The sequence below is a fragment of the Ostrinia furnacalis genome, unplaced genomic scaffold (assembly GCF_004193835.3).
Source record: "Ostrinia furnacalis isolate ACB-3 unplaced genomic scaffold, ASM419383v2 OfSCF2566, whole genome shotgun sequence".
Lineage (NCBI taxonomy): Eukaryota > Metazoa > Arthropoda > Insecta > Lepidoptera > Crambidae > Ostrinia > Ostrinia furnacalis.
The window spans coordinates 234,381-254,350 of NW_021132805.1; positions in this window are offsets into that span (position 1 = coordinate 234,381).

Genomic DNA, 19,970 nt, shown 5'->3' on the forward strand with positions numbered 1-19,970 from the left:
GTCTAAAAAACGACCTCTATCTCGAATGTCATTTGCACGGTGCCGTTGAAAAAGCAATTATTAGGTACAGTCCAGCAGATCAGACTGTACATTCTTATTGAAAAATCGTACTTATTACAACAGAAATAAGTTCCTCTAATGATAAGCTTGATGTGCCGTGGTCCGTACGATCTGGCCCGCGCCCGCCGGCACCCAGCGACAAAAAGCGAGCACGCGCGCCGTGACTGCGCCCGCGCAAGAAAGAAGAGTCGCCAAGGACATGACACGCGACTTAGTTAAATGAAAATTGGAATATTTTGTCGACTGTTAATACTGAGATGGATTTGATAAGAAATTTGTTTCAAAATGATGTTTTGCAGGGACCAGACAAGTGGCAGCAAACTCACGTGTGTGGAGAGAAATCTTCACATTTTAGATGGGAAGTATGTAGGGATAAGTAGTAAAGTAAAAAAAAATGCTGAAACATGTTACGTATTCCTATTATTTACCAAATTACTTAATCTTTGTACGAATCAAACAATTACAGAAAGTAAGCACTCATAAGAGTGGAAATTTTCCCCTCCACTGGAAACTAACGTTAAGAGCCTAGAACAGGAAAAAAAGTTTTGGGAAACGTGACGTCGCAAAAATGACGTCGTACCTACCGTGCTATTTTTAGAATGTTTTTATGAGACATCCTAGGTCCGTACTTTTTGAAGGCTTTCAGGTTTTCCCGGTTGAAGTCTCTTATAAATCCACAACTACAGCAATCGACTCATTTAATGGACTTTTTTTCTCTCATTTTCTTTAAGCCCAAAACATCTCCATCTCGTCATCCTCTATTTTAGGTAATGAATAAATATTCAAACCCGTTCTTCTTCAGGATTCAGTTTCGTCACTTTTCGTGTTTCACCTTATTCGGCTATAGAGTTAACCGTTTAATTTTTTATCCAATAATAAGCATACTTAGGTTTCTCGTGAAGCAATAATGTTGATCACCAACGAATGACACTTAAGGTCAATAAAATTTTAAGTTCGGTAATTTAAAGATTGACATTTATAATGATATTGATACTTTTCAACATTTATATTAGACAAGAATTATCTAGAAATACTTGACTGTCATGTGCAATGAGAATCTTTCAAGTATTCTCTTTGAATCAGTCAAGTATTAATAAGATTTGATATTATACTAAAGTATACTTTTTAAATAAAGGTATACACAATTCTTACATTATACTTAGGTAATAATATGATTATACCGAGCTTGATAATGTCAAAGCCTTGCTTAGATTCAGCACATGCAATTTGCAATTTTTCTAAATCATGGTGACTTTCATTTATTCATAACATAGGTAATTACTTACTAATAATTTCAATTTAAAATCTAAGAAGAGATTGGACTTTGGACGTAGGTAAATAAAAAGCTAGCCGATACGCAATATTATTGGTACAGTCGATCTTTAAAATTGCCCCCAATAAAGCACTTTTGATAATTTAGTCAACACAAATATAGGTTTAATTTTGAACCAGAACACGTAGTTCAAATCTATAGCTTAGAAAAACAGTCCTTAACTTGACCGCCAGCCTTTCCACGCCGCTGCGCCCAGTTTTGAATAATAATCGAAACAAACGCCAATAAGTTACTTCCGGCGATCAATTATCTTTTTGCGACAAAACCAATAGCTTGCAAGGCTTACTGGCCGATTAGACACGTTTATAGACATTATTGTGAATGCTGACCGCAAATAATTTACCACTGTTTGCTCATAAGTCTGATTGAAAAGTTGAAAACAATAAGTTATGTTATTGCTTGAACAATTGGCACGAACGTGTTATTATAATACAAAATTAATAATTATAAAAATTAATAATATCATCGTCGTCATCTTCTACTATATAAAAATAAGTCGGGTTTTCCTCCCTGACGCTATAACTCCAGAACGCACGAACCGATTTCCACGGTTTTGCATTCGTTGGAAAGGTCTCGGGCTCCGTGAGGTTTATAGCAAAGAAAATTCGGGAAAAGGGGATAAAACGGGATCCACGCGTACGAAGTCGCGGGCGGCCGCTAGTTTAAGAATAATTATTTTACTTCTTATCTTTGATGTCAAGTGTATTACGTAAGCCTTCTCATGAGAGTAAAGATTTAATATAAATATACACTTGCAGGCTCCTATTAAACTAGAAATAATAAAATATTGGCAGTAAATTGTCAAAGCATGTAGCATAAGAATACTCACTGAATAAGCAGCATAATATCGCGTTAAGTGTAAAATTGCCTAACAAAATTTGATCATCTCAAGCACTTTTTATGATTACATTAAACGCGAGTGAGCCATTTACAAGCATGACTCAAGAATCTAATAAATATTTTAAACTGTAAACCAGTATGATGTAAGGAAATATCCGTGTGTTTATTTTGTGGCATTGATCTTTTTGATTGAGTTCAAACTGATAGTGTAAATAAAGTTGTCAGAGCACTTTTACACGTCCCCATAGATTTTACCCTAAAACCACTTTGAGACAACATATTATCTTCTGGCGCCGAGAAGAAGTAAGTAGCAGTAGAACTCATGCCCGTATTCACAAATATTAAGTACTATGAGGTCTCACAGTGGATGCACAGGGTGACATACGAACCAATCACAGAGCTCTATTCAACGCTGTAGCTGTACGTTCGATTTGCTGCTTCACCTAAGCAAGCATCGTTTGTGAATACGTCACTCGGCAAGTTTCTACAAGATGTTTTCCCGTAACCATATCTGAATATTATTGCCTGATAATGGAATGGAACTTAGTGGAAAATTTCTAGCCCAACAAAGCATCCGCTGCAGCTATATAAGATCTAAATAGTGCAGTAGGCAGCAATAAAGACTTCGTGGTTGCAACGCTCGGAAGAGAAACCATAAGTGAGCGACGTCGAACGGTTCGATATGATAAATGTTGCTTGCAGAATTAAAGTGATCGCGCACACGGAGCGTGGTGGCTGTGGATATGGTATAGGCAGATTATAATAATAATAAAATTATAAATAAATTTATTCAATTTGCACACTTTAATATAATTATGATTGCACACTTTAACTTTAATAGAACTTACATAAAGTGTTGAAACTTGTCAAATCTACAGTAGTAAATAGACAGTTAGTTTCTTACTATTTCTCATCACATAGAACTGACAACGGCACAATTTTAGCGGTCTTATCGCTAGGAAGCCATCTCTTCCAAACAACCCAGGAAGAGGATAGTTGATTGACATGAAAGGGGAAGACAGCCATTGAATTATTTCTTACTATGTAGTAAATAAAGGACATTGTCAGAAACCGCCTTAGATTCCTGGGCACAGCAGTAAAGTATCAAAATTAATCTCTTACTTTTTGAATACTTAAATATTAATTAGATTGTAACGGACACTTGAGGATTAGAAAATGAAATAATAAAAGTCTTTTATATGTATTCCATAATACTATGACGACATCCGGACATTTTAGGGCGTGGCCTGCTTCATATCCTATGAAGTTCCATAATTTGTGTCGATAAAANAGTAGTTGCTGTAAGTAACCAAAAAATTGTCTAGACTCTAATGGAAATCAAACCTGGGCTTCTCTCAAGACAAATCAGCGCATCATGTACCATTTTGAAATTACGACATTATAATTAACTTAATTTCTACGCCATAATGTCGCGGCTGATCTATGAACCAATCACACTGCGTTACGTAGTGCAAATAATAAATTTATAAACAGTGAGAGCCTCAGCAATCCGCAGTTAGCGTATCCAAATACCATTCGTACTTCATCCATGGCACAGCTGCGTGCCAATCAAGTGCGTGCTTTCTGACAGCGAGGTTAGAGCTTGCCGATTCCTTAATTGCCGTGACGTTTTGGTGTCACCGCGAGGTCGACGGTGTGTATGCTACTTAACTTTAGTAGCCCGCGTGTACACTCGCCTCTTGCCACACCACACATCAATCCAATTTGATCCGATAAAATATTGAGAAATCGATTCTGATATGTGTTAGAAAAGTAACCTCGAAATGTATGCAGCGAATTGCACAAGTCATTTTTTATAAATCTTTCTCGTTATCAAATACCTATCATGTCAGTTTCAGTGATGAGGTCTTTATATTCTGACTACTTCATTGTCAATGGCCAGATGAGTAAGAAGATAAATAATACTAATTTCATATTTGTCAAGTGACTCTCCTATAACAAACAACAGTGGACACAAATAAAATAGAAACACTTAAATATAAAACGATATTATGAAAAGGTTAATATCCCGCCTAAAAGGGTCATAAATTGTACAAATTGAAAAATAAAAGGCCACAACTTATAATTTAAAAATAAATATGGGACAAGAACTCCTTTTATTTGAATGCCCAACCAGGTTTCTAAGGAGGCTGTCAACGAATAAATTACATTAGGATCTATAAAGCACATTTCAAAACAAAATTATTTGGAAAAGGAGGCCTCATTCACACATTAGTGATGCTACTCGCCGCGTTGGTCTGTAATTATTAAAAAGTTACGTCCTGATTCCTTGGCTTCTCGTTTACTTTTTTTGAACTTTTTGAATTTGGAGTGTCGCGTCGTGAGCGTTAAGTAGTATTTATGCGGTCCCCAGCAGCGCGAAGGCGATTTCGCCGAGAAACAAACTTTGAACAACCGAAAAAGAACAAGTTTATTTTTTAACATTTCCAACCCAGTTACAGATATTTTTGATTATTTCCTCAACGGTTATGAATGTTATGATGTAATATCTAACTTTGAAAGGGTCGTTGTTAACGTTATGAACGTTTCAAATGCTATTTGAGTTGAAATGTCTATTTCAACTTACAAAGCTCATTTCTTAAGGAACTTTGTTATGATTTCTTTCGGAAAATAAACAGGAGAAACTTCCAGAAGTTAATCTTAAATAGGAAGTTGCAAACAATGTATTACGTGATTCATGACGGATAATAATATGCCGAATTAAGAAAGTGAGGTAATATCAAATCGTTCTTTTTTTGTAACAACTTTCCAATCCTGTTATACAATTCCACAGATACTTATCGGAGTACATTACATAATTGGTTTTCAATTGTTCTATTTCGAATATATTTCTAAAAAAATACTTAGGAGTTTCTTAGGAGTTCAATAATTCATAATCGATATAGCGAAATCTTAACATCCAAAAAGTTCGAACAAAAAGCAACGAGTTTCCATCTCGCGATTTGAAATAAAAAAATAAATTCAAATTAAACTTACCCATTTCTACAGCGAACCGATATAAATTCTCGGCGGACACTCGCGAGTGGATCGCCAAAGCTAATTCTGTTTTGATTAATGCTTCTTGCATTTCCACCGCTCTAGCTGACATTTGCCAGGTCCTGCGTACTGGTAAAGTCCCAAAAATATTTGGATAATCAACCTTATGTACACACAATAAAGTGCTATGCTTTGTGGGATGAAACTTTACACCCGAAAAATGTTCTTGGTGCATGGTAGGAGTACTTAAAAGTCCGCTACTGGCCGCTTGCGTTTCTCACGCGACGCCGGCGATTAACGAATAGGGGACGTTTCGTTAAAACACTCGTAGGGATTACGGGCAACACTGTTAATTTAGTGTTACTTCCTGAATTATACACGCCTGTACCGACTTATAAGCTTAATGTATCGTTGTTAAGCTATATCAATAGATGTTAATACTTTCAATGTCAACTAACAAAGTTTAATTTATACTACAGTGAATAAAAAAAATAGGTAGCAAGGCATTGACAAGATCATTAAAGGAGTCAAAAATGGATTATGTTTGAATGGATTGGATTAGGAATATCCTACGCATGATAAGTACTTATTTTCAGTTTCATGGTGATTTAGAATGCACAAATATATAGAAACTTTAGAAATTAAAATAAGCCGATGAGTTAGATAAAAGCCTACAAAAAAGTTTTAAAGCTAGGAGATAAAAAGTTTCTTTCGTTCTGAAGACAAGAATGTACCTACGTAGTAGTACTTATTATTATTCTGTGGTTATATGCATAATTCCTTAAATCTAAATATTTTAAAACAGCTTTCATTTATTTTTGAACAAAATACAATCGAAACTCAACTGCTCAATCACCTCTCAAAAGCGGGCAATCTCCAAACCACTTTAACAGTAATTTTACACCTGTAAAGGAAGTGTATTTGCATAAGGAAATTATAGTGTTGGCCATAATTTCTATGGCGTTATGGTGGGGTGGGGGCTTGATGGACGATAAGCTTAAATAGTGGGGCGCGAATAATGAAATTATTAGTGATACCGTCGCCTTTTTGTTTTACTAATGAGAGGAAAATAAGCGTGATTAATTTAGCTTGTAAGAACCCCTCGTTCGAATAAAAAATCATGCAATCAAGTTCACGAAAGAAATACCACAAATTGCTATTAAGATTTTGATAATCTAATAAGCCCAACGATATACGATTCAGATACGTAATAACTCGAAATCTTCCCTTCATTTTTATTCATATTCCGAAGCTGAATATAAAACGCTTCACATTATGAGCTAATAATTAGAGGACGGTCATTCAATCTCGCGTATCGGCCGCATTTATCTGCCTAATCGAATAGAAAACGAACATTTATCAAAAGGCACCCTTCACGATCATCCACCGAAACTTTTCTCCGCGTAATTTCATATAAATTACTTAAAATCAAAAGGGAAATTATTCGTCGCCTAATGCTCGATTTGCATGTCAGTTCCTTTACGTAACTTATTATTTTTATTTTATTTCCCATTTTCCCCCTTATGGTGGGCGGTGTGCGTTTAACGGTAATACGTCAACACGCGTTAGTAATCTTTATCGGTGTAGTAATTATTGGTAGCAAATGACTTGTTTTATTCCATACTTTGAACGCCCCAGTTCCCATGCCACTGATGGCGATAATAGCCTCGTCTCTTTCCACTTGTTTTGTAAAGCCACGTATTTAAACTTCGTCAAGTAAGTACTATTGTATTTTCTTCTTCTCTTTCTTCGTAACGCCTACCACGTTGTCCTTTAACATTTATCATGCACTTTTCATTAAGCTTCTAAATGTTGCTTAAAGTTTGTGAAGATGACATTAGTACCTAAATCACTATTTAACGTTGAAGTTCAAGTCATATAGTCCAGTCAATAAAGCATTATAGATGGAAAACTGTAGAACACAATTTCTGACTTCAGGACTTTATTTAGACTAGTTAGGAGGTGAACATAGCAAAAGTCCCCGCCCTTAGCCCTTGAGCCGGCGGGGAGAGGGGAGTTTAAAGGTGCCACTTTTCGGTTTTTCGCTTAATCCTCGGAAACTATGCGTCCTAGTGACATGACTACTTTGAACCAAAAAAAGCATATTCAATTTGCTACAGATGAGATGGACAAGTTTTTCTATAAATTGTATAGTTTTCGCGGCATCTGCTCTAGAAGGTCTGTAATATTGGAAATTTTATTTTTGTCTTACATGTTCCCATCAGGAGAAAATCGACTAAATCAACATTGAGCAATCATTCTAGACATGCGGGAGCATGTTAAGCCTAGTTTCAGCGAGGGGACTACACCGTGCGTATATTTAGACGAATCACTTTGAGCCACTTTTGACTCCTCATCACTCAAAAACTACTGTGCATTAACACTTCAAATTTGGCTCATGTGTTGAGACTTACAAGATATACATCAGTTTCAAATTTCATAAATATGCCTCAAACGGTTCTTTAGATATTGACGTCCAAAAATCTACATGTCTGACCTATAGACCAAATTCTAACCACTTCCAGATGACCTCGAAGGTTCAAATTTGGCATCCAGAAAGGTAGTTATGTAAATACAAAGGAACAAATAAAAAACCAGTAAATTTTAACATTTCACATGTGATAGATAGATAGTAGTGCTCTAAATATCGATTTTTGAACGTCAATACCTAAATAACCGTTTGAGATATATTTATGAAATTTGAAGCTGATGTACATCTTGCAAGTCTCAACACATGAGCCAAATTTGAAGTGTTAATGCACAGTAGTTTTTGAATGATGAGGAGTCAAAAGTGGCTCTAATTGGTTCGTCTAAATACACGCACGGTGCAGTCCCCTCCATGGAACTAGGCTCAACATGCTCCCGCATGTCTATAGTGTTTGCTCAATGTTGATTTAGTCGATTTTCTCCTGAAAGGAACATGTAAGACAACAATCAAATTTCCAATTTTACAGACCTTCTAGAGCAGATGCCGCAAAAACTATACAAGATATAGAAAAACTTGACTGTCTCACCTGTAGCAAATTGAATAAGCTTTTTTTGGTTCATAGTAGTCATGTCACTAGGACGCATAGTTTCCGAGGATTAAGCGAAAAACCGAAAAGTGGTACCTTTAAACCCCCCTCTCCCCGCCGGCTCAAGGGCTAAGGGCGGGGACTTTTGCTATGTTCACAACCTAACTAGGCTAAATAAAGTCCCGAGGTCAGAAATTGTGTTCCACGGATTTCTATCTACACCGTCGTTAAGGCATTCATTGACTGGACTAATAGCAAACCGCGTACCGCGTCAAAAATCCCAAGGAAAAACAATTGACAAATGACATTTGTTCGAATAAAAAGAAAAAATTTCGTGCGCCAAGGAGGTTAGCAGGCTGCTGTAGCCTCAACATGTTTACCAGTAAACGAATCAGTAGACACTTTCAATTTTGCATGACGGACAATTCACTGCTTCTTACTGGTAATAGTAGGTATTATTCTTTAGACATTCTGCCACTGATTAGAAGCCAAAAGATCAAGAAATTTTAGCTCATCAAAGCAATATATTTTCTTTTACACGATCATGACACGATCTTAATTCGATGCCTGTCGAGCACGCGTCAATAGAACCACCTCCGGAATGAACGAGAATATCCCTTATGCCAATATTTTGCTTCGTATCATTGGTAACGATCATTAATTTTCGTTTGACCCGTAACAATTTGATTTTGTAGAAAAAAGTCGCCTTAAAGCTTAGGTGCTAGGGTCGAGTCGAAGAACATACAGGGTGGAACCTTAAGTTTTACTTAAGGTTTACAAAATGCAATTTACGTTAATTTGTTCAAGATACTATTTGAACTTTTTGGGATAGGAAGAAATCCTGAAACAGTTAATAATTTTAATTAAATCTCATTAATCCTTGATTATCAGGTGTGTGATCAATAAATACCAAATATTAGGATTTAATATCTGAGACACTGAATATTGTGCTGTTCATTCTTATTTTTTAAGCATTTTCAAACACTTTATCAATATAAATTTTGTGACTAAGTACTTACTTAATTAAACTAGCAAGCTAGCCCAAATAGAGAATTTGCTCTTAAACTTAGACTTATTTGCATCATCTTTCTTTAACTATAACAATTTACGTCAAAAATCTGTCAACTCCTCACAAAAAAACACCGGTTATCTTAGGTACGTTTCAAGTTCAGTGGTGCAACTCAGCCTTAAACACACCACCCTGTATACTTCCAATACGTGTTTAATAATACACTCCTGCGTTCGAAGCTTTGATTGACGTCCGATTTTGAGCAGCGCTGCAGCGCTTAATGTAATTATACGTACACCTACGGAATGTTAATAGACAAACGGAGAGGCGGGTCACTGGAACATCATTCTTGAACTTGGGATTTGGGAAATTGACAACTGATATCTTAAAGTTAACACATCTGCTGGGCAATGTTCTTTGTTAACTTTAGTGTCGACAAGTGTAAAGGGCTTAATTAATAACTTAATTTCATCATCATCATTTCAGCCACAGGACGTACACTGCTGAACATAGANTTTCCACATGGCCCGGTTGGTAGCGGCCTACATCCAGCGCCTTCCTACTAATTTTATGAGGTAAATATCATATTTTAGGTTTTGATAAAGTTGTAATTGTTTGTTTGTTGTTGCATTGGTACCAAATTACATCATGTTATCATCATCATTATAAGAAGCCTATGTTTAGTCTTATATGGCGTCGTCTATACAAGAAACTTGTAAGCTTGTATCGATTTTTTTTTTAAATAAGCTTAATTTTTATACAGAACTTTCAAAGGATTGGATTTATTGAATAAAATACTCATCAATGATAACAAAATGATTCAATTGCATCACTTGCCTTCCTATGAAGTCATGATTAACAATCATAGTGACCGACATAAAAGACCACCCCTTCTGCTAATCGCTCGCGGGCAGGCCATTCATAAATCCATAATTATTCTCTTTCATTGATAACGGTACTGATTTACTTTCAAAGCATACGCTAATTTCGGCACAAATTGAAAATATTACTGGCCGAAAACATTTCGCCAGCGTCCCATTTAAAAATAAACTGCCGTCCCAAAAAGTAGGGTTGGTAATTGATTGGCAATCGTTGACAATAGAAATTTCGGGAACAAAGAAAGTTTGGAGCGGACTACCTGGCGTACCTTCCTAGAATGCAGTAATAGCAAACTGGTAATCCTCTTCCACGGAACATGCGATGTGCAAAGATAACATGATAACTTCGCAGTCGACAGGGTTGTCGATGACATCGGTTAATTTGATACCGTGGATTTGGCTATCTGAGCGTTTGATCAGCATATTCCATTCAAGGATTTATTAGACTGATTTTTTTGATGATTTGATCGTTTGGTAACTTGATATTGGATTTAGGGTCATATTGGTTAATAATTCAGTATTGTAAAAGTTGGTATAGATGTATGTACAAAATACTTAAGTAATTTAGTAACTGCCCAAATATAATATTTCGTTTAGTTTCTGACATAGATAAGTAGTTTCTGCCGAAGTAGGCTAAGAAGTCGGTAAATTTTAAGTTCTTTTTTGTGTCCAAAACAGACCTTTTTGGCGTAATTATTACATAATAAATAATAGGTAATTGTTACATTTATGAGAAAGATATTTTTTCTAAATACGTACTTTTTGCTGTACATAATAATAAATACCAGTCTGTCAACCCTTGAAACACCTTAATCGCTTTGCAGTGCCGCCAGCGCATGGCTGATTTTCGGCGTTCGGCCCCGCGGCGACACAAAGTCTGCCGAAACCGCCCGCTCCGGAAGGATTATGCGCTTTTTGTGGCCGAAACATGGGTCGCTTACCTGGTGCAGTTTACCGCTTATCCTCTCACTTGTTGTCATATGTAAAGCTGAACCTTCGCTGATATAACTGATTTCATTTAAATCAATTATCTTTTCATTGTAATTCCGCCATAGCAATAATAAAATAACCCTCCCTCTGGCGCAGTCGAGTAATGAAAGGAACATTTATTTATTTATTTAAAATATTTATTGCACACAGCATAAAAAATACGAGGTACAAAAGGCGAGCTTAATGCCATGAGGCATTCTCTCCCAGCTGACCTTGGCCAAAACGGAGAAATTGAGTAGGGGCGGTGCAAAGTTTCTTAAAGCGGTGAACATAGCTTCTTCATCTACAGTAGGTACTCGGTAATATAAAGCTCGTTACTTAACATAACATTGAAGATTTCTATTATAAGTATTATAATTTAATTAAAACACCAAATCTACAACTTAGAACAAAGAAACCAATTAGCGGCAATAAAAACAAAACACTTTCGGTTTATTTCCACGCGAATAGACAGAAATAAACCCATCAATGAATTACCAAATAGCATAATAAACGAGCATTTAACGAATTACAAAGGCATAAGCACGTTAATTGAAGTCTTCCAACAATGCAGTGAATGGCCATTGAAGTGGTGGCAACAAAGAGATAACACAATCAATAAGAAGTCAGTGGGTCTACTCCCGCACAGATAAAACCCCAAGAAACGATCTGAAGGTCTAGGATGTGCGCCATGATAAAATTGCATCGACGATTTTTGACGACGAATGTATGGGCTTATTGTGAACAGTTCTTTGTGTTGTACTGAGAGAGTCTAGAATTCAAAAACTTTTGTCATACTTACTGCAGTATCGGCGATCATCTATGTCTTAAAATAATGTTTTAATTTCGTACTACAGAACCGTGGTCACAAAAGTATAGTTACTAACCATAGTATTACATTCAGTAGTGCATCAGAAACACATCAAGAGATCAGATGCGCGTACCTATCATTTCACAGCTCGAGATGCGTCTGAGAAGGGGGCCTTACTGAATATATTCTCAGCTGTGGACTGTTGGCAACGCTTGACGATATTCATCATAGCTCAATATTGGAACAAGTGTTTTGAGGTATAAGCACTAAGCCGCATGACCGATTGGAAATGCTTGGAAGCAATAAATATGATAAGATTGTTGAAAGGTTGATAAATACTTTGTATTTCAAGCTGGTTATTGTAATTAAAATAACGTAGGTAATTAGGGACACCCAGTCTGTTTGTTAGTACAACGACGACTTGAAGAATTTAAGATGGCTGACAGAGACTGGAGGAATGGTAATTGTAAAATACCACACAATTGTATTTAAGTAGTTTTGCATAATATTAAGGCTGAGTTGCACCACCTAACTTTGACCGTAATTATGACGATAACCGGTGTTTTTTGTATGGAGTTTGACATATTTTGACGTTTGTCAAAGTTAAAGTAAGATGGTGCAACCCAGCCTTAAGGATTCTATCATTTATCGTCTTCCTTTTTACCAATGTTAGGATTAAATGTTATGAAGGAGATAAAAGTAATTAATTTAGTAGACTAGTAGTCATATAGGTACACTAGCTTTTGCCCGCGGCTTCACCCGCGTGAAATTTAGTGGCACAAATGAGAGCCTATATGTTAATCTGGGTTACAAACAATAATACTGTAAAGTTTCAACAAAATCCGTTCAGTAGTTTTTGCGTGAAAGAGTAACAAACATCCAGACATTCAGACATCATGACATCCAGACATCCAAACTTTCGCATTTATAATATTAGTAGGAAGGATAGTAGGAAGTAGGATATTTAGCCTACATAATAATACAGTCCACATATACAGTAGGCTGTCGGGCAATCTTGATCCATGTGAAGATGTGACCTTGCTCTTAACAATACATCAACATATACCTACATAATCTATACGTAATATTTTAAAATAATGTGGCTGCCTTCGCGCCTGATAAATAATGGCTAGATATTTTACGTATAGCATAACTTATTTGTGTTTGAACAGCAGGCAACGACTAGAAACCCAGGAAGTCTGAATCTTAATGACATGTTATTGCCTTCGTGCAATACAACCTAGATGACACAGTGTAGGGAGATTCAATAAGCTCACAACCATAATGGTTCAATCAAAGTCTACGAGTACTATTTACACTAAAACATAGCTACATCATCATCATTTCAGCCATATAGGACGTCCACTCCTGAACATAGGTCTCCCCCAAGGATTTCCATGACCGGTTGGCAGCGGCCTGCATCCATCGCTTTCATGCTAGCTTTATGAGGTCGTCGGTGCTTTTTATAGTAATGTAAATTTTGAAATTCATTTAAATGGCTGTAACCTATCGCCCCGCGTCGTGGGGTTTGATTAGTAGAAGACGGTTAGTTTCAACTATAATTTTTCTACAAGCTTTTTTACAGATGTCATTAATACATTTTTACATTAATGTATTTTTATTGCAAATTCGCCCCAATAACAAAAATTACATTTCTTATTGTGGGGTCGTCTGTACAATCAACATCGTTGTATTGTAATGATGCAAAATATGCATGAATTTAAAGTTTAACCTGGCTGACAAAAATAATATAGTAGTCTATGACCCAAGTGCCCACTGTGCAGATTCCTACTACCTTTCAATACATAGTAATGCAGTCGCATCGAATCAGTCACGGCGAGCGGACGATGTTTACCGTACGAAGAAACAGCCGCGTGAACTGAAGGCCTGAAGGTCATGGCGCTGTATACAGATGCTAATGCCGCATTGTTGTAGCTGCTATGTTATTGTTAGGTTTAGGTGAGAGTGGGATTGTCAGCTTTGCACTAAATGCGAGCAGTATTGTCGTAATACTCAAGTAACTAATAAAGTGTAAGTTACTCGTATCATTTAACACGTTTACTGCGGGAGCTTAAAACTAAGGTCTCTAAACTGGTGCGTCACGGGGAATATTGCACCCCTTTAATGTACTACTTCAACGTGCGTTACGGGTATTAAAATGCCCCGTACACCTAGAGTGTGTTAATCACCTATAACTTTATGAAATTTTACTTTTTTTTAATTTTTATTTTTTTATTAAATAAATTATTACATAGGCTATGCTAATCTCGTTTCGTAAGTAGATACGAAGTATAATAAATAAATTAAAAACCAAAGAAAATTCGGGACACATTAAACCCCGTATCGCACTATTCATATTAAAATACGAGTATTTTGTGCCCCGTAGCGAACAAAAACATTTTTTATCGATGAAAATAGTAGTGATGTGAGTAAATAAAAACGATAACTTTTATTAAAAAAAAAGTTTAATCAGTATCCAACATGGGTCAAGTTGAAAAGCGGTTGAAAAGCCGAGTCTGTTTTTATGACATAATATTCTTCAAAATTGTGAGCTTAAAATTTTCTTTATTTGGACTTCTAGGAAAATTTACTTCTGGGACTTGTCCTTCACTCTGATTCACATTACGTAATTCTTGATAATTTTGTCCGGTACTAAGGCTCTTGATAATATCATATTGAACAGGTGTTGAGTTGAATGCCGCTGAAAAAGTTTTCGCAACATTGGTGAAGAAGCTGACTGTCGGTGGGATGACCTTGGTGGAACGGGAGTTTCGTCATCGTTTTTGTTACGTGACATTTCTAACATACATCGTGAGCGCTTCATTATCGATATTTGACGTCACGTCTGTCACTGCACTAATGCAAATAAGCCTACAACCCCGTACGGGCGCACGATAAATTCGTACGGGGGTTTTCAGCCCCGTATCGCACTAAAAGGTATTTTCTACTGTCTGGTCGGTACGGGGTTCATTAGACCCCGTATATTTTTATAATGTCAAAAAGCTTCATAATTCACAAACAACACAAAAATATAGTTATCTCTTTCACACTGCTGTAAACACCAGAGATACAACTCCCGCACCAGAGTGAACAAACACTATTTCTAGTCCCGCACTGAGGAAAAGTCGTGCATGGGGCTGAAAGGGCCCCGTAACGCAGTGAACGTGTTAAAGGAAGATCAAAAATCTTAGTTAATCTTACTGTTTTATGACTTTGTCGTTATGAGTAACAGGATTGTATTGTAGTTCATTGTAATTCGAATTTAATTCCTAAGCCTAAAATAAAACATTTTGATCGGTTTGGTGAACTTGTTACGCAAACACAAAACACGTCATAAAAGTCGTATTTTGTATGATACTTATGTATTTACAGGCAGCTTAGGTTATTATTTGTTTTTAAAAACTAACTAATAACGGCTGACATGAAATATGCAAGTTGGATAAAAGCTCAAAGCATTTATTTTTAAATATTTACTTTACTATAAGCTCATGCATCATGGACATGTGAATTAGTTAACGCATTCAGGTACAAGTGATTTTAGAAGGAAGAAAAAATGAAACGAAATTCCTGGCGACTCCAAATTCTTAATCAATGACGCTTAAAATCAATCACCACACCGTAGTTTCGTAGTCACAGCATTAACCCTAAGCTAAACACTTCAAGCGTGTGAACCCCACCTACCTCGTATACCCACCCCATACCGTAATGAAATGACAAAATATTCGAATATGACAACGGCATCGACCAATTACGGCCCGTGCAGTTGTTTATCAACCAGCTTACTCATCTTAGCGCTCAATTCACACCATCATCTCACAAGTGTCGAGACGTCGGCGTCGTTTTTTGTACCCGCGTGAAGGATAGGATGCCGCGGCAGCGATCGAAAACTAGGCTTGGAACGAATGAGAAGGTATGGCACATAATTTTTAAAATGTTGAAAAGAGGAGTTCTTAATTTAATTCTATTTTTGATATTTAAAACTGGCTGAAGAGACTCAAGGAAAAAACAAAAGAAGAACAAAAAAAGAAGGGGAAGCTCTGATTGCAATTTTCTTTTTAAATATTTAGAACTAAAACAAAAGAAGAACTTAACAATCAATGTTTTAAAAAGGTGTATAAAGCTAAGATTAGATTTTTTGGAGATAGAGTGTAACTTACAAATTGACCAGTGGTTAAGATCCTCAATACCTCTGTAACTTTCGTCGTTGATAACAGGGAATCTGGTACTGCACACTTGAGGTGCCATTTAATTACCACCTGTTAATGATTCCAGTCCAGTTTTACATTTCACCTAATGAATCTATCTGAACTATCAATCACCTCCAATTGCCTCTAACTTGTGTCCAGCCCGACTTTGGTTGTCGTTTTGTCGGCTATCGGCCGATGTCGAAGTCGGCGGCATCAAAGGACTGCGCTTGCGTCGGTGACTTGGCGCTTTTGCCTCCAGAGGTGTTCGTGTAAAATTTTTCCTTGAACTTCACGCCTATTTTTTGTGAGTTTAAACATATAAGTATACGTTTGGAATAGTCTACATGATACTTACTAAATAGGTCCAGCTTCTTTTGAGTAATAATAAAGATAGGATAATGCCGCACAAATGTGTGGCGACTTAGCCAAAGTGTGAAAGTTAGGACGAAATAAGAATCTAAAACAAAAATTCATAATAACACTGTTGAAATTCGTAACAAAGCTGTATTAATTATTTCATTTTAAAGTAAGAAATAATTAACCGTTTCAAATGTACGGTAAATCTATCGACTTCATCAAAATGTTTTTTTTTTTTAATTTTTACGAAACTGTTACAAGAGATCATAAGTAGGTACCTTATAACTGGAAGTTTGCTTCATACCCTTTAGGATACCATAAATGGTTGTTAATGTGACCCTAATAAATATTATTAGCTACCAAGATCAAATTTACAATCAATTATCCGTCTACCTGATCCGAATGCATCCGTTCGGAAATGCTAATAAAATAATCGAGGATTTCCTACCTTTGCTTACAGTGCACACCCACTTCAGCAAACATAAATTATATCCCATTTTGATCGCTATTTTCATAAAACTTAGGATCTAAATTCGAGTGCAGTTGTTGAGGGTTAACTATAGGTATAAAAAGCAACCTCTCATTATTTCTAATCATGAAAACATGATCCGGGAACGGGTTGAGACTTGGTTTCCGTTCCTTTGTGCCTCAAGATACATCCTTGAGGACTCCTTGCATAGCAAAGCAACAACCGATATTTGCAAAATAAGTTGTGAAGCTGTGGCTACTCGAAAAAAACTAAGACTTGCTTCGGAAGATAAGCTAGGATTGAAAGATAAGTTACCTTTTGTATTTCTATAAGTTAGGACGGAAAAAAACAAAATCTGAGAAAAGGATTTTTTATGAAGTTTTTAAATTGCGCGAGTTTACAAGTATTTCAAATAAACAGAAATACCTGAACTGAGACTTGAATAAAAGTAAGTAAGTAAGACTACAAAGGCCTTACCAAAAGTTAAATACGCATGCAACTCTCAAATCTACTCATAAAATTAAATATTTGTCAAATACATAAATCATCATTCAAACAATTAAAACTGGCACATAAAGCTGGCGCAAATAAAAAAAACATTACAGCAATATTTCTAAAAAAAAAAACATTCGAACATCAAATTCCAAATATAAAATCACATAGGTAAAGGCGGCCATAATGCCTCATGCGTCATAAGAGCACGTGCAAACGGTGTAGACTTTCAGCCGGCGTCCCCGCCCGGTCTCACGGCTGAACCCGCAAAAAAAACCGGTAACATAACACTCGCGATGGGGGGAGCTATGTGTTGCCAGTACACATGTACTTTATATACTTGTATATAAACGAAACACATTTTAGTTGACGACAAATTAAAATTTTGAGCTATCACCGACACGGCCAAACTTAAAGTCGATTAGCACGCAATTAAGACAATTTTCATGCAGTTAATAAGTGTGAAATTTACGTCATTGTTGAGTTAAATAAAAATATGTTATTTATTTATATACGTAGCCTTCTTTTCAAAAGTCGAGGCTTCGTAAGAGAAAGAATCCTTATCCAAATCAAGTACCTAGCTAAAGACAAGACCTAGGTATGAATAGGAAGCTTTGTAACACTAAGTACAATAGAGTGGCAGTCACTAAACTGTTTTCGTAAACCCAATTTACTTTGTCAAAAGGCAGGTCAGTGTTTCCAATTCGATTTCCATTGTGTACAACAATTCAAGACAAAACAGCACAATGGCTGTACCGTAAATCCGTAATGTCTAAATTATTCAGTGTTATGATAGAAGGTTAACCACACATAATTAAATTAATCGTCATTCAACAAAGTCCACACGGTTGATAAAAAAGTTTGCCACTATTGATATTATAACAATATCACGCTTTTGGAACCTAGCCAGTGTGTTTTGAGCTCCCCTGCCTCCGGCGAGCCATAGCGTGTGGACGACAATAGGGTGATATAGGTGAGCATCGAGGTTCCTGATAAAGCGGCTGAATTGTAAAGAGCTATCGCGTGAATTGTACACTTGTAAAGTTGCTTTGTTAGACGGCGCCTGTCATTGTGATCAGACAATACAACTTGTAAGAAATGTTTTTTAGGAATCCTCCATTCATGAAACTATTAGATGCGACGTTTGCGGCGAATTCCGTAATAATGTGACCTGTTGCGTGCCGTGAATTGAACGAGAGTGAATTGATTCATTCAGTCCAAAGGACATCTTGGTATTTAGTGAAGCACGTTCGCTTCTTTTGTGGAGAAATGATCCAAATAGTCTTTTATGAATGTTTTCCATTAAACTGCGTTAAGTGAATGGTTGCCAATTTTTTTACTTCAAATGATTCATCATAATCTCAAGCCGTCAATGATCGATCAATGTGCGTTTCAAAACGAATTCTGTTTTAAATAATTACAGCAAATACGAAATATTTCAAATATTACAGTCGTGAATTAATGCTATATCTATTGATGCTCAGCGCGAAATTTTATGAGGATGGATGCACAATGGATAGATGTTTGTTATATGAAAATTTTACATAAGCTTTTACCAAATTTAATTAAAATTTACCAAAATCCTAGGAAAAAGCCGCGGTCAAAAGATAGTTTAACACATATTTTTATACAACCCGCTTGTAATAGACCAAACAACACATTCCTACGGTATCAACAAGCCTACTCAACTAGGCAAAATGCTTCCACGTGTATGTGAAATTGTGTGTGATGTGTTCACGCATGCGTGGTACCAGGAAGCTGCGCATGAGATCAACGTTAGTTCATTAGTGTCAATCTGTACTTATGAAATCGTTTGTCCTATCTGACTGATAAAATTAATCAACGCATTGCCAAAAAGACTACGGCTTACTTTAATCATGTTCGGCATCAGCAAAGAAATGACTTTTGGATATTTCATATTTTAAGCGGGGAAATGGGGGTGGAAACAAAGGAATTTCACTGGCAAAAGCTAGTTTACTACATGTTAGAAGATTTCATGTGTTTCGTCTAGTAAATAAATGTTTTTAAGTAATACGAGTAGATACTCGTATTTATAATAATTTACACGTAAATTACTAAAACTTGAAAATAAACCCATTAAGACATCAACGCGTTAGAAGATGTATCTATTTTAATTATTTAACATCTTTTATTTATCGTTGAAACAATAACATAAATAAAATAGAAGAAGTTTTGATTAATTTTCTTTTCTGGCACAAAGGAAAGAAGTGGTAAGCCCGCGTATTCGTGATCTCGAAAAATAATTTATAGAATCGGATCAATAGTCTTACTCAAATGAGGAAGTCAGATTCAAAATTTTCAACAAGTAACGAAAACTTTTTTGGCTGAGAGTGTACCACCTAAGTTTAACAGTAACTTCATCGATAACCGGTGTATTTTGTATATGAAGTTTGTAGGATTTCTGACGTTTGTTAAAGTTAAAGTAAGATGGTGCAACCCAACCTTAATTTTATTGTAATTTTTGTAAGTGATAGAATAAACCCGTATCTGACTCTTCATAAATAGATCTTTAGAGCATATAATCTTATAATTT